This window comes from Thermobia domestica, chromosome 17, assembly GCF_964235325.1.
Source record: "Thermobia domestica chromosome 17, izTheDome1.hap1.1, whole genome shotgun sequence".
In the NCBI taxonomy this organism is placed as follows: domain Eukaryota; kingdom Metazoa; phylum Arthropoda; class Insecta; order Zygentoma; family Lepismatidae; genus Thermobia; species Thermobia domestica.
Window position 1 is genome coordinate 3,934,482 of NC_137470.1, and position 14,488 is coordinate 3,948,969.

Here is a 14,488-nt window from a genome sequence, read left to right on the forward strand (position 1 = left end):
CGCTGGGCAGTACTGTCTTGCTGGCTGCCTATACGAACGGCGTTTGCATCCTTCTTGCGTGTAGAGATGAATCTTCGTGCACTGAGATGAATCTGCGTCCCTTTCGCAAACGGGTGACGTATGAACTCAAAGCAAAAACACGTATTTTACATTTTCGTGTTTTCTTTCTTCCTGCTCCTTGCCACCCTCTTCACTCATTTCTGTAGCACATTATGACAATGTTGTAAACGTGATTGTTCCATTTCCGGATGTTCTGCTTTCTTCACATGGGTAAGTTCTACCTCAATGGCTTGCGTCAACTATGGGTAGTATTTCGTACATTTAACCTTTTCCGATATCTCTTCTCGTTCTCGCTATATTGCATAAAATCTCATTTTGACCCCATTTCTATGTCCCTATTTGACCCTTTCAATACGCTTGTTGGCCGATATAAAAAAATACGTGTCGCTTCTTTTTGGATGATCTGTATGTCTGTGCAATCTTATCAAAATCGGCGTGTTACACCGAGGTACCCTGCCTTGTTAGTTTAATTACTCCTTTTTCTAATATTTTTTATTGTTTTGAGGTTATTCTCTATTTTCACACGGTTTAATCAACAAGTTATCAGCTTTAGAGAATGATAATTTACTTCATAAGAAATTTAAAAACACGTTTTGAAGCTTTTACGCATACAAGATGCAAAAAAGGAGAGAACGAAACAAGTTTCGATAAGCAAGTCATTTAACCAACCATAATGAAATGGCATTACCCACACTTTTATGTTTCCTATTTTCCTTATAAGTTTAACTAATTACTTTAACTGTTTTAGTTTGAGAACCAGAATTTATAAACCTTTAAATTGTTATATATTTATTATCCCCACTAAACAAGTTTAATCAGAAACTATATTTTATGTTTAATTTCAACCAGAGTGGTTTTGTTTAAAACAAAGTTTTTAAAACAAGTTATTAAAACTTCTTTTAAACAGTTGTTTTTTTGGACATGTTGTTTTTTAAACACGTGTGTTTTTAAGACTTTTTTTAAACATATGTTTCTTTTTAATTTTATTTTTGTAAAAAAATCTTATAGAGAGTGAGAATTGTCAAATGTTCTCCCAATTCAGAAGACTATTTTCTTCCCATGTGAATGTTTTTATTTCTCATGCCTGTCGCACGTCAATTTGTTGATCTACAATTTATTTTTCTCTTTTTCCGCTTTTTAAATTATTTTATTGCTTAAAAGCTTCTCAGCTAACTTGCGAGAAAGTGTCGTAGTCGAAGGTTGATATACTTGTAGAAATGATGTAAAAAATAAAATAATTACCATAGAAACAAATTTTTGTGTTGTATTAAGAGAAGAAACAAAAGGTTATTTGCTACATTGCACTACTGGAATTAAGACATCGCAGGCATTCGTTGATACAGTGCGTACTTTCTCTGTTTTCGTAGACTTGGAATCATTTAGCATGAGTTTTCAGGGAAGAAAATATGATATCATATGGAGCAAATTTATTAAAGTGACTCAAACATCATCAGATAACAAAACGACCATATGAAGTTGTTGCAATACGTGCAAGAAAGAAATGGTTGATTTAGTTCAAAGAATCAACAATCATTATAAAAATGCAATGCTGTTAAAAAAACTGGAAACCCAAACAGACGATAAATATGTTGATCTGAAAACTATTTCTAATGATTCGAACGTCAGTGATGTGGTTGAGATGCAACTGAAAACTTCAGGAAAGAACTAATTTTGTGTCAAGAATGTGTTTTTCGTTATATTATGAACATTTTATTTCGTCCCTCTTCCCCACCTCAGTTCTAAATTTTCTTTAAAAATTTTACACTTTGGCATAGCTTGTATGAAGGGACCAGGCGAGAAAGCGCAAGGAATGGCAGTCGCTCGCGCAACTAACCATTAAAGCGTGATACTTATTTTTATATCAGTGCCGAACAACAGTGTCTGGGACAATTAGGTCTCAATTCGTTAGTCTGTCTGTATGCATGCACCACGGTTCAGAGCGCAATTTTAGGTATTTTAACATTAAATTTACAGGATAAAGGCACGAGTTGTCAGAATTTGTTGTATAGATTTTGGCTGCGATCCGACGTAAAATTTCAAAATTAGTGGTTGGGAACCCACTTTAAGCAAAATGCACTGTCTCATATAGCCTTACTCCTGTTGCAAGACTAATCAAATTAAACAAACTAATTTTATGCGTTTCGAACAAATTTAGGTTGCAGGATAAATTTAGCTCCAACTCAGTTTTCATGAAATATTTTAAGATAGGGGCGTCCAAAGCACGAAGGATCCAAGTCCATTTTCAGAAAGGATAACTTATGTTCAGCAAACGTAGTACATTCGTAGCCAAGGGCACGAAATAAATTAAACAAGGATCACGTGAAAGGAAGTTGACTAGAGATTCATAGGATAGCTGCAAGACAAGGGTGTTTAAGAAATGGGAGAGAAGGGCTAATTTCCCGCTCCTTGCACATTAATTTGAGATATTAGCATTATATTCTTTATGATCAGCATGGGAATGACTAACAAGTCAATCTTCGGATGCCATAGTCAATGATTCATAATTATGTTATATAAATGCAGGATATGTCCAAAATAAAACATGTACTGAAAACGTCATATTTTCACAACCACGAATCCGAGATGAAAGAAAGAAAAAACTACATGACAAGATGCAATCTATAATTTTGCACCACTACCGCTAGAGAGAGGCGTTCCTTTAGAGGTCGTCGTCCGTCTCTTACCTAGAATTTCTGAATTTGGTGGCAGTAATGCAGATTTACAAAGTGCAACATAAAAAATGAAGTTCTTACTCCGAACATATACGGGTTTTGATCAGTTATATTCCATTTTCATTGCCCGTAAGGAGCTATACACCTATATTGCTCTCTTATATATATATTTCGGCCCAAGGATTCCAAATGTAGCTCTTCTTTCCATATTCGGACCTGCTTAAAATTCTGGAAAATGGGTCTAAGCAAACTTCCAGTTTTAATCATCTGTATATGCTCCGAATTTATTCGGTATAAGAACCTCAAGTTTGTTCTGTTGGTCTTTACTTATCAAAAGGTTTCTGAATTTGCCTTAGTACCCCTGCCAGTAGTTTTCCTCCTGTCCCACTGACGCCCCTGCCAAGCGGCTGTCATATGAAACTATCCCACACGCTTTCGCATGGTTTTAGTTACATTTGTTTTGGACCCTTGACTGCGAAGATATTAAGGTTTTAAGTAGAATTCATTTGTAGAGCAAAACTGAACTTTATTGAAAATGGATTTGCATCCATTGTGCTCTGAACGCCCCAAATATCTTTCTTCAGTAAATTATTGTCTAAAAGTCGACCAATTACATAGGATTGGAGAAAATATTCTGAAGTTAGCACAACATGAAGTGTGGCTCAAATATTAATTTCCCAAAATTTATTAATAAATGGGAGAGAAGGGCTAATTTCCCGCTCCTTGCACATTAATTTGCGATATTAGCATTATATTCTTTATGATCAGCATGGGAATGACTAACAAGTCAATCTTCGCATGCCATAGTCAATGATTCATAATTATGTTATATAAATGCAGGATATGTCCAAAATAGAACATCTACTGAAAACGTCATATTTTCACAACCACGAATCCGAGATGAAAGAAAGAACAAACTACATGACAAGATGCAATCTATAATTTTGCACCACTACCGCTAGAGAGAGGCGTTCCTTTAGAGGTCGTCGTCCGTCTCTTACCTAGAATTTCTGAATTTGGTGGCAGTAATGCAGATTTACAAAGTGCAACATAAAAAATGAAGTTCTTACTCCGAACATATACGGGTTTTGATCAGTTATATTCCATTTTCATTGCCCGTAAGGAGCTATACACCTATATTGCTCTCTTATATATATATTTCGGCCCAAGGATTCCAAATGTAGCTCTTCTTTCGATATTCGGACCTGCTTAAAATTCTGGAAAATGGGTCTAAGCAAACTTCCAGTTTTAATCATCTGTATATGCTCCGAATTTATTCGGTATAAGAACCTCAAGTTTGTTCTGTTGGTCTTTACTTATCAAAAGGTTTCTGAATTTGCCTTAGTACCCCTGCCAGTAGTTTTCCTCCTGTCCCACTGACGCCCCTGCCAAGCGGCTGTCAAATGAAACTATCCCACACGCTTACGCATGGTTTTAGTTACATTTGTTTTGGACCCTTGACTGCGAAGATATTAAGGTTTTAAGTAGAATTCATTTGTAGAGCAAAACTGAACTTTATTGAAAATGGATTTGCATCCATTGTGCTCTGAACGCCCCAAATATCTTTCTTCAGTAAATTATTGTCTAAAAGTCGACCAATTACATAGGATTGGAGAAAATATTCTGAAGTTAGCACAACATGAAGTGTGGCTCAAATATTAATTTCCCAAAATTTATTATTTTAAAATAATTTTATTATCATTAGTGTTCTGAAATAGTATTCAAATTATGCAACGAAAATCTCACCCGCCAACACGAAATGCAAGCCTAGTCCTAATGGTACAACCAGAAACTTTCAGAAGCAGTAACTTCAACATGACTTGTTTTAGGGCTAAAATTACCACACAACCGTATTGCAGGTAATTTCTAGCCTTAAAACATTTAAAATGACTCATTTTGCATTTGACATTTTGAATACCAATCAAAGATGTCTGCCAGGATGCTTGATAGCACCCCACATAATATCACAGACCACTTCCAAGTTTCTTAATTCTTCGTCACTCGTTCTCAATACACAAGAATAGTGAAGACCGTTGTTTTGATATGTAAATTGATAGATTGTGTGAAATCTCTAGAGTAGGTAGATTTTAAAATCTGCCTAAAATGTTATTACAACCAAGAAGATATTTAGAAGAGTCACTTATAAGGGGATGTAATAAAAGGGTTCGTGACATAAATTAAGTAGAGAATTACTAATATATACAGAAATATTCTGTACCCAACACGGTATAGTCTTATTGGGAGCAAATATAAATAAAAAAACTATCGGTTGTAAAAACAAAAAGTGTTAATATATAGGTTATTACACGTTTTGTAAATATGATTAAAATCATGTTTCAAACTGGTCAAATGTTCAAAACATGTTTTTGTGTGTTCTAGAACGTGTTTAAATATTTGAACACATTTTTCATGTTTTAAACACATATTTTGTTTTCTAATTGAACTGAATCTTTCCGAACCCTGACTTCAATTAAACTCACTTTCGTTTTCAGCTAATAAAGCTAAGATTTAGGAATTTTGTTTATCAAAAAAGTTAATTATAAATATTCAATTTAAAGCTATTTTAGATATTTAGTTACATATTGCAAACAATATTCACTCAATTTCTCAGTTTCCCTATTTCACCACACACAACATGCCGGAAATGAAAACCGAACTTCGTATAAGAAACTACACAGATCAGGAATCCCATCTGCTCCACCTCAATGTTCCTTTCCATTATGAACAAACAACAGGCTCGGAACTCGCAAGCAGCGGGGAAAAGGAGGCGTGGTTAAGCACACCATGCAGCAAGTCAACTACTTCTGAAATATATTATTGAATAAGCAAAACATTACCACTTGCAGAAAGATACAGAATCTTTTTTAAGGAATAGATATACAGAAGTTGTTAAGTCTACATTTGGCCAATTTCGACTTACCTAAAAATTTAGAAGAATCCATGGCGCGAGGTCTGTAAGTGATCGATGTGTTTCCCCTGGTTAATAGCCATAGCCCGACAGCGTAATTTCAACTTTAATAGGCTTCTCTCAAGAACTGGGAGGGGAATATTGTACCATTCCCTTTGCATAGCTTTCCAAAGTCCTTCCACAGTTATCACACGCAGTTTTCCCGAAGTCCTCAGTTTACGTCGGTAACAGTAGCCAGTAACCACCATGGACCCTTTTGGGAAGGATTCTTTACACACACGGACCCACCTTCTGAAGTTCTTGGCGCCTTTTTCTCTGTACATGATGACTCTTGGATTGCCGCAGTCGGAAAGGAAAATCCATGCTTCATCGAGCGTTACGACGTACATTCACCTTTGGTTTTTCCCAGATGCCGTTTGTACAGCTTCCGGGCCTAACACTTTCGTTCCTTTTTTCGAGAATCCGTGAGCTGGTCGCGAGCTTTCATGACTTTTTCCAGCTTGAGTTGATTGTGTAACGTCCGGCTCACAGTCCCCAAAGGCACGGGAAGACCACTAGTCATACACCTTTGTGTTGGCGGATTTTCTTGCATTGTCATTTTCCGAAGTTTCCTCTGCATGGTGGAGGTGACCTGGGTGTATTCCCGCCTCCTAGGCAACTTCGTTGGTGATCTAAATGGTGGAGCTTCGTTGCCTTTTTACTTTTTTTATAACATTTTTCTTCCACTTAAGCTGATGTTGCAACCCTTCGTCTTGCACTGTTTTCTAATGACAGATACACTAAAGTGGGCGTCATAAAGAGTCGCAACATAGCCTTCCCAAAACCGGCTTAGTTTGGGCGGCATATTTGTCACAGAGCGGAAACCCACACACCTCGAAACAAATTAAACTCAAGATTCACAGCAATTGTCCTGCTTTGTGTGTTATTGTCGTCCGCGCGGAGAAACAACTTCGTTCCCAGGAAGCCACTGCACAACACTACAGGACACCACGAGACAGGTCGGGTGAGTCCATTGTGCCCTGGAGGAGAAGGGAGGGAACGAAATCGGCCAAACGTAGGCTGAACAAACTCTGTATATGACTCTGCATAACACAATTAAATATTTTAAAGTATCTATTCCCTTACGACAGGATGTCACGGCTATTTTTTATGAAAGCGTACGGCATACTATATTCATTGCAAGAACACGTTAAAAAGGAATTGAATAATTTATAAGACTGGAGTTTTAAAGACAATTTCAGAAGACGATTGAGCTTCTTCTATGGTAATTGTTGTTCCAGAGTTGGTTTTAGTTTAGCGTCCCTTTCAGCAGCGAGGATATATGAGATGTGAACCTACTGATTAACGTGGAATCCGAACCACATGAGCTCCCGCCGGGAGTAACTGTTAAGAAGAAAGATTGGAGATGTAAGTTTATGTTTAGAGTTCAATGTTACACTAAATTTAGTGACAGAAAAAAGTTAGTTATCCGCATACTAAAATATAAAACTTGCTCAATAATTTGTCATATGCAAAATACTTTGTACTGTTAGATTTAAAACAAGCTTACTTACAACTAGAAGTGAGGAAGATTCACAAAAATATTTAGTGGTTAACGCACCATGGGGTTTATACCTGTAGCATAGGTTACCGTTTGGACTGAATTGTTCAGCGCAAATTAAAGAAATGGATAATGTCATACAAGGCTTGGAAGGAGTACCTTTATATGTTATTGATGTGCTGATTTCAGGACTTAATGGGGAACAATGTTATCAAAGAACAGTACAAGTCTTAAATAAATGCAAAAAATATAACGTACAGGTAAACAAAGAAAAAAGTATGTTCTTCCTAGGTTCCATAGCATACTTATTATATGATATTTCTTAGAAAGTTATTCTTCTTACAAAAGACAAGCTATAACCTACACCGGATACTCCATCTCCTAAAAATATAACTCACTTACAATCATTGACGGATATGCTAAATTTTAATTATCGACACTTACCTTCATTGCCATCACGCATTCCTGCATTACACAAGTTGTTGAAAAAAAAATGTAGTGTGGGAATGGACTAGGAGGAATTAAAGTTTGTTTTAGCAAAAAAAAAAACATGCTGCAAGAGGCCAGAATTTTACATCAATTTGATGAGAGAGCAAAAGCGGTACTGATGACATATGCTTCTTCAGATAATGTACAGGCAGGACAATGACGGTCAATTTAAAACAGAAGCTTGTGCTTCAGCTATTCTATCGGAAGCGGAGATGAATTATTCGCAGTTCGAAACACTGGCTTTAGCAGTGGTATTTGCTGTAAGCAAATTCCATAAATTTTTATTTGCAGAAATTTTAGAATTATGACGGAATCTCAACTTGTAAAATGGATTTTTGGGTTGAAAGCCTCCCCTGATAAACCTTATCCAAGAATGCAAGCATGGTTTCTAATCTTAGCAAATTTCGATTATGCTATTGTGTATATTTAGGCAGTAAAAGTATCTGACTTTTATTTTATCAAGCTTTTCCTTAGACGTTCCTACAGAGAAAGATCAAGTAACACCTGATTACATTAATGAAATTCCATCAGCTATTTGGATAAAACAGAGATTCAAGAAGAGTCTGGAGGAGATAATATGATAATAAAGATTAAGAAGTGGATGTTACGTCGATAGTCCAATATATTACCACCTTGCTTCGATTATAAAGAATTTCAGGAGATGTATAGAAAAATATTTTAATTAGAATTACATACATATTATTTATTTTAGAAAAGAAGAATAGCACTTCCTAGAAATTTGAGAGTAATCTATAAGGAAAGATTACATAGAAATCATCTGGTGGTGTATGCGACAGTGAATCTGGCGAATAATGAAGTATGGTGGCCTGATATGAATCATGAATTGCACAGTTATTTCAAACTTGTGAGGTTTGATCAGCTACAGCTAATAGTTTACGTAAAGCAATTATATATCTTGCCGAAATTCGAAAAAAAAACCTTTTGATAGAAAACATGTAGATCATTGCCAGTTATTTGATTACCTTTTTTCTACTCATGGTGGCCACTTATTCGCACTAGATTATAATTTAGAAAGTAGATACTACGAACGCTGCCACAACATTAAATTGTATGAAGAGCTATTTGAATTAGTAGGATCTGCAGGAATTATAGTTATTGACAAAGGACCGTCTTTTAGTAGTAATGAGTTTAAAAAAAATATTGCAAGATGAGAGGTATAATTTAGATCTACACCATGGTATTCTCCAAATATTAACGACAGTGCTGAGAAAGCGGTGTAAACATTAAAAAAATAATAAAGAATACGTATGTTCAGAATTGGTATCATTTCAACGCTTAATGTGTGGTTAGATGGTTAAAGCACATTAAATATGCTCTTTTGCACACTCCATTAAATATGACCAATGCTTCACCCGATTCATTAGAGTTTTAAACCACGCGAATGGTATAATATTACTCCATCAGTATTCCACCGTCAGTCTAAACCAAAGGATTCTTCAGAAGAAAGAGAACGACATTGGAAAGAAGGCCTGTCTGTATAGGAAAGAAATTATAGGGGAGAATTGCCTAAATTTACCAGAGGGCATTTTGTACGATACCTGGGTAGCAACATTTTAGAAGTGCTGCTGAAGGGTGCAGTTTGAAGCATAGAAAATATTACAAAATAGTTTAAGTCCAACTTAGGAACAAACTCTTGCGCCGTGTGCTTATGCATTCCGAAATACACTTCTCATCGATTAGTTACCTCCGGAATTCAATCCAACTCACCCCCTCCTCCACCTCTCATTGTCTAAAGTAGTGTGTGATGTAATGTACTCTTTGAACTCAGACGAAAAAAGCAGGAATCCGCTTACAAGTTTATAGCTCTAAAGCAGTCCCTTTCATCCATTTGTTCTGAAGTGCGTTTCTAGAGCGTTAATAAAACAAAACGTCACCAAATGCTTCCATAGTTTCACAAACACCCTTATTTGCATTATTGCCCTCCTTCAAAGGCTAGATATCACATCAACCTAGGAAGACGTTATTTGTGAATTATGTTGAAACTGTTAATCATGGCAGTTGGTTTTGTGCTTTCCAAACTCTGTAATACGGGCGCAGAGCTCTAAAAGCTATTAGCAAAGATGAGTGTAAATAATTTCTTGTCAGTAATTGCAAGAAAATTTTCCCGTTGGTGTCATTTGGGCAGGACAGAATTGTGTAATTGCCCCCTCTCTTGAGAAATACATATTGTTTGATCAAATGTGCAGTAATATAATAATAAAAAGTTCGATCCCAAGTAAACTTTGTGGTGTACAAACATCGTGAGCGTGATTTATCCCGTTCCTTCCTACTTTTTCTTTCCACCATTTCCTTCATTGGTTATCGTCATCATCTCCTTTATCCTCCCCGTATAATCGTGAGACGAAAAACTTGAAGATTTCATTTCATGTTTTAGTAATAACAAACATAAACTATTATAATGGCGGAAAATCTTCGCCTCGCCCATGGACCCAGGGAAAATAAAAAAAAAATACGCTGGTTTCAACAAAAAAAATATATAGTTACGATAGCACAATGGCTACTGTGCTGACATTTGATTTCAAGAGTCGACGGTTTGTTCCCATTTCAGAACAGTTCATGGACGACATTGAGAGAGAGAGAGATTCAAATATTTAGACAGAAAGCAATGATTTACATATACAAGTTTAGAATTGGAGAGAATATGATCGCACAGCATCCGTATTATGATGAAAATTTTCACTTTGTGAAACAGAAGAAGGGAAGGTTTTGAATTGCGAGAATCCCATTAGGCAGTTGTTGAATTAAGATGGATTTTTTTTTTAGAGATTCGGGTGATTACGAAGGGAGAAAAAGATCTTAAGAACTTGAGAGTTAAGAATTAAAAAAAAATATTTAGCTTCCGAGAGAGGCTTCGAACCTCAAACCGTTTTGTTACCGATCCCTGACTTTATCCACTCAACCAAGGTGAACTCTACTTAGCGTGTTATACCTACTAAAATGGGATATTCCAAACGTTGACACGGTTGATGCGACGTTCAGATGGGACGCAGACCTTCTGCAGCTTAGTTAGATCCTACTACCTTTATGTAATTCATTTCCCTACGTCATATCTTGGTGTATGTTTGCACAACGACGACAGTCCTATGGTAATTTAAAAAAAAAAAAACCTTTTTACTGTAATATATCTAACTCACAAATGTATGCAAATTTATAAATTAAAAATGGCTATGTTCACGTCGTGGATTGTCAGATGAGGGTTTAGTGATATATGTTCTTTTTCTGGTGGTCCTAGATTGGAAGTTTGTCAATTCTTGATACTTCTTTTCTTTTAGTTACACTTAGTTTATGCATTCAAATCTTCAAGCTTGAATCAAATATAGTACCAGCCAGTGAATTAATTATAACTGACATTACTTTCAAATATGACAAGTTAATACATACTTTTCATTAGCTTACAATATGCACCTTTGAAAATAATACTACATTCAACTTTGTAGCTACATTTAATTCACTAGCTGTTATTGTATTTACTTCAAGCTTGAAGATCTGGAATGCATAAACTAAGTGTTTATAAAAGAGAAGAGTAACAAAAATGAACGAGATTTGAACTCAGGAACAATAGCGTAAAACTCCCGTTCACTAACCACTCATCTAATAATCCACGACATAAACATGCCTATTTGTAAATTATCAATACTCATCCAAATGAAACCATAATGAGAATGTGTAATAACATTTTTGCTTTTTTTCTCTTCAAAAACGTAACATATTTAAAGACAATTTGATTCATTTTCCATTTTCCATTCTTGAAAAAAAAGAAAAGATTTGTGTTTGAGTATATTGTCTTCTTTATCAGACATTTCTATCAAACACAACTCAATTCACACAACAGTAAACAACTCTTACTGTCTTAGAACATGTTCCTAAAAAGGAAAAATACATTATGCACCCTGAACTGTGGCATAACTAACTGGAGTGCGGTGTGGGAGGCTCACGGCAGAAGGGGACTGTAATTCCTCTTTTAGATTTTTATATACTTTCATAATATTTCCTCAATGTCTAAAATCGACATTACTTCATTCTTAGAAGAAAATAATCTTCTAACAGAACTCTAGACTACAAAATCACTATCACTGTCACTATCACTAGCACTATCACTGTCCTTATTTAGTTCTTTCCCATTGTAAGTAAAGGATGCTGATGACAAAACCCCGAAGTTGGCAAAATTTGAGATTTCAACGAATTTACACGTATTAAATTATAGCTCCTAACACCGAAAAAGATATTTTTCGATACATGTCCATCTGTTCGTTCATTCGTTCGCTACACTTTTCTGTGCACTCGCCTAGAGGCCATACCGTTCAACTTATCTGCACCAAATTTTAGTTTAAGATTTTCATAGTATTTCCTATACTTTTTTTTATTTTCCTCCTACTCCCAAAATAAGGGTAGTTTCCAGTACGATGAAAAAGAAAAAGATATTTTCTCATAACTGGCTCTAACGGTCTTGTTTTCTTTCTTTTCTTTATAAATCAATATTTAATTACCAACCCTATTTTGTGGTATAAGGGATTTATCTGAGAAAAATCTACAAAGGGTAGTTTATAGTAAGGGGTGAGTTTTTTCTCATTGATTTTCTCAAATGGACTCGAGTGTTTTCGTTCATATTTTATAAATAAATATTTCATTAAAAACTTAACAATATGGCATAACTCGTTTGTCCTAAAAAAATGCGAGGGGTAGTTTATTTTTAGTGGAGTGTGTTGTCTGGGCGATTTTCTCAAAAACGACTCAAAAAATTATTCATATTGCAAAAATAAATATTTCGTTAATAACCGAACAATATGGCAAAACTCGTTTGTCCTGAAAAAAAAATATGCGAGGTGTAGTTTACATCCACGATGGCTGTGTTTTTCCTCCACGGTTTTCTCAAAAATGAGTCAAGCAATTTTGTTCGTACTCAGAAATAAATATTTCATTAACCCTCGTAGCCCCAAGGGGGGGGTGCATGTGCACCCCAACTTCAATTTTTTATGCACAATTCTTTTGTTTGTTTTAGCAGAAATGTATGCATTTAGGACATTGCTTTTGTAAGTGTAACGTTTCTTTGAGAAAACTTTCTGAACATTTCAGCAAATAATTCGACTTGGAATATTCAGTTTTGTTAGTGGGGTGCAGTTGCACCCCCCGTTGGTGCTTAACGTTTGTTGTTTTTATTTCTTCACTTTTGAGATTTCTGAGTTGCAAACACTGATTGCAATGCTGATTTTGTGAACGCTATTATATAGTAACACTTGGCGATAGCATTTTGTTCGACTTTGATCTAAGTTCAATTGTTTTAACCATAGATGTCACTGCTGTGTAACATGTTTTTTTTGTCTTTTGCCGCTTTTGACGGAGTAGTATTCTTTTGCTGTTTATTGCTCAATGCTGAAGGTTAGTACTTGACTTTGAACCGTGTGTTGTGATGTCTCAGAAAAGAAAACGAATCCCAGTTGCTTCAACTTATCGTGCATCGGGTTGTAGTTTCACAGAAAATGAAATCCTGAGATATATTGACGACGAGGACTACGAGGATCCAGTGTTTGCACTTTCAGAATCAGGTACTGAAGAAGACTATTTGCAAAGTGAAGAAGAATGTGCTTACATGCTTTGTGGATCATCTAGTGACAGTGAAGGTGAAAATACAGCCCATATTAGCAGTTTTATGACAGCAAAATCTGGTGAGAAGTGGTTTAGGGAGCCGTTTACACAGAGAAGATATAAAGCGCATAACCTATTACATTAGAAACGTGGCCTTACACAACACAATGCTTCCGTGACTCAAATGGACGAATCATTCAAGCTTTTTATTTCAGATCAAATTATTGATATTATTGTGATTGAGACACACAGATAATCAGTTTCAGTATTTGATAAATGGAACGAACATCACCCTGAAAACATTCGTACCTGGCAACCAACAAAGAGGACAGAAATAACGGCTTACATTGGTTTGTTGATTACTGCAGGAGCTTTGAAAGCTAAGAAAGAAGCAGTCAAAATGTTGTGGACGAGTGATCTTGCATATTGTCGACCGATATTTTCAGCGACAATGTCAAAGAACAGATTTGTTGCTTTGACATCATTCCTTCGATTTGACAATTTAGAAACAAGGGAAGAACGACGAGCTGTAGAGAACAGCTCCCGTAAAGGACATTTTTGAAATATTTGCTGAGAATTGCAGGAAAAAGATGAATCCGGGACCACATCTGTGTGTTGATGAACAACTTGTAGGGTTTAGGGGGAAGGCTTTGGTAAGAATGTATATGAAGAATAAACCAGATAAATATGGCCTAAAACACTCGGTGCTTGCCCTATTGGAGAAGAACCTCACATTGTGTGGGACCATAAGCAAAAACGAAACTGACATTCCATCGGAGTTTTTACCAAACATACGACTAGAAATATACTCAAGTGTATTTGGCTTCACTGAGAAACATACACTTGTGTCGTATGTACCAGCCAAGAATCGAGCTGTTGTTCTTCTATCAACGGAACTTCACGACGCGAAGATATCTGAAGGTTTAGAAAGGAAGCCCGAAATAATACTCCGTTACAATGATACAAAGGGAGGCGTCGATACAATCGACAAAACGTGCAAAGAATTTTCTACTAAACGGAAAACCAAGCGATGGCCTATGACAATATTCTCCAATATGTTAGATATTGGCGCTATAAATGCTTTCGCAGTTTGGGTGACAAAATTCCCCGAGTGGGAGTTACAGAGAGAGGGCAGGCGCAGAATATTCCTCTTGTCGTTAGGGAAAATGTTGCTTTTGCCTCAAATTGAAGAACGGAAACAAATTACTCATTCTT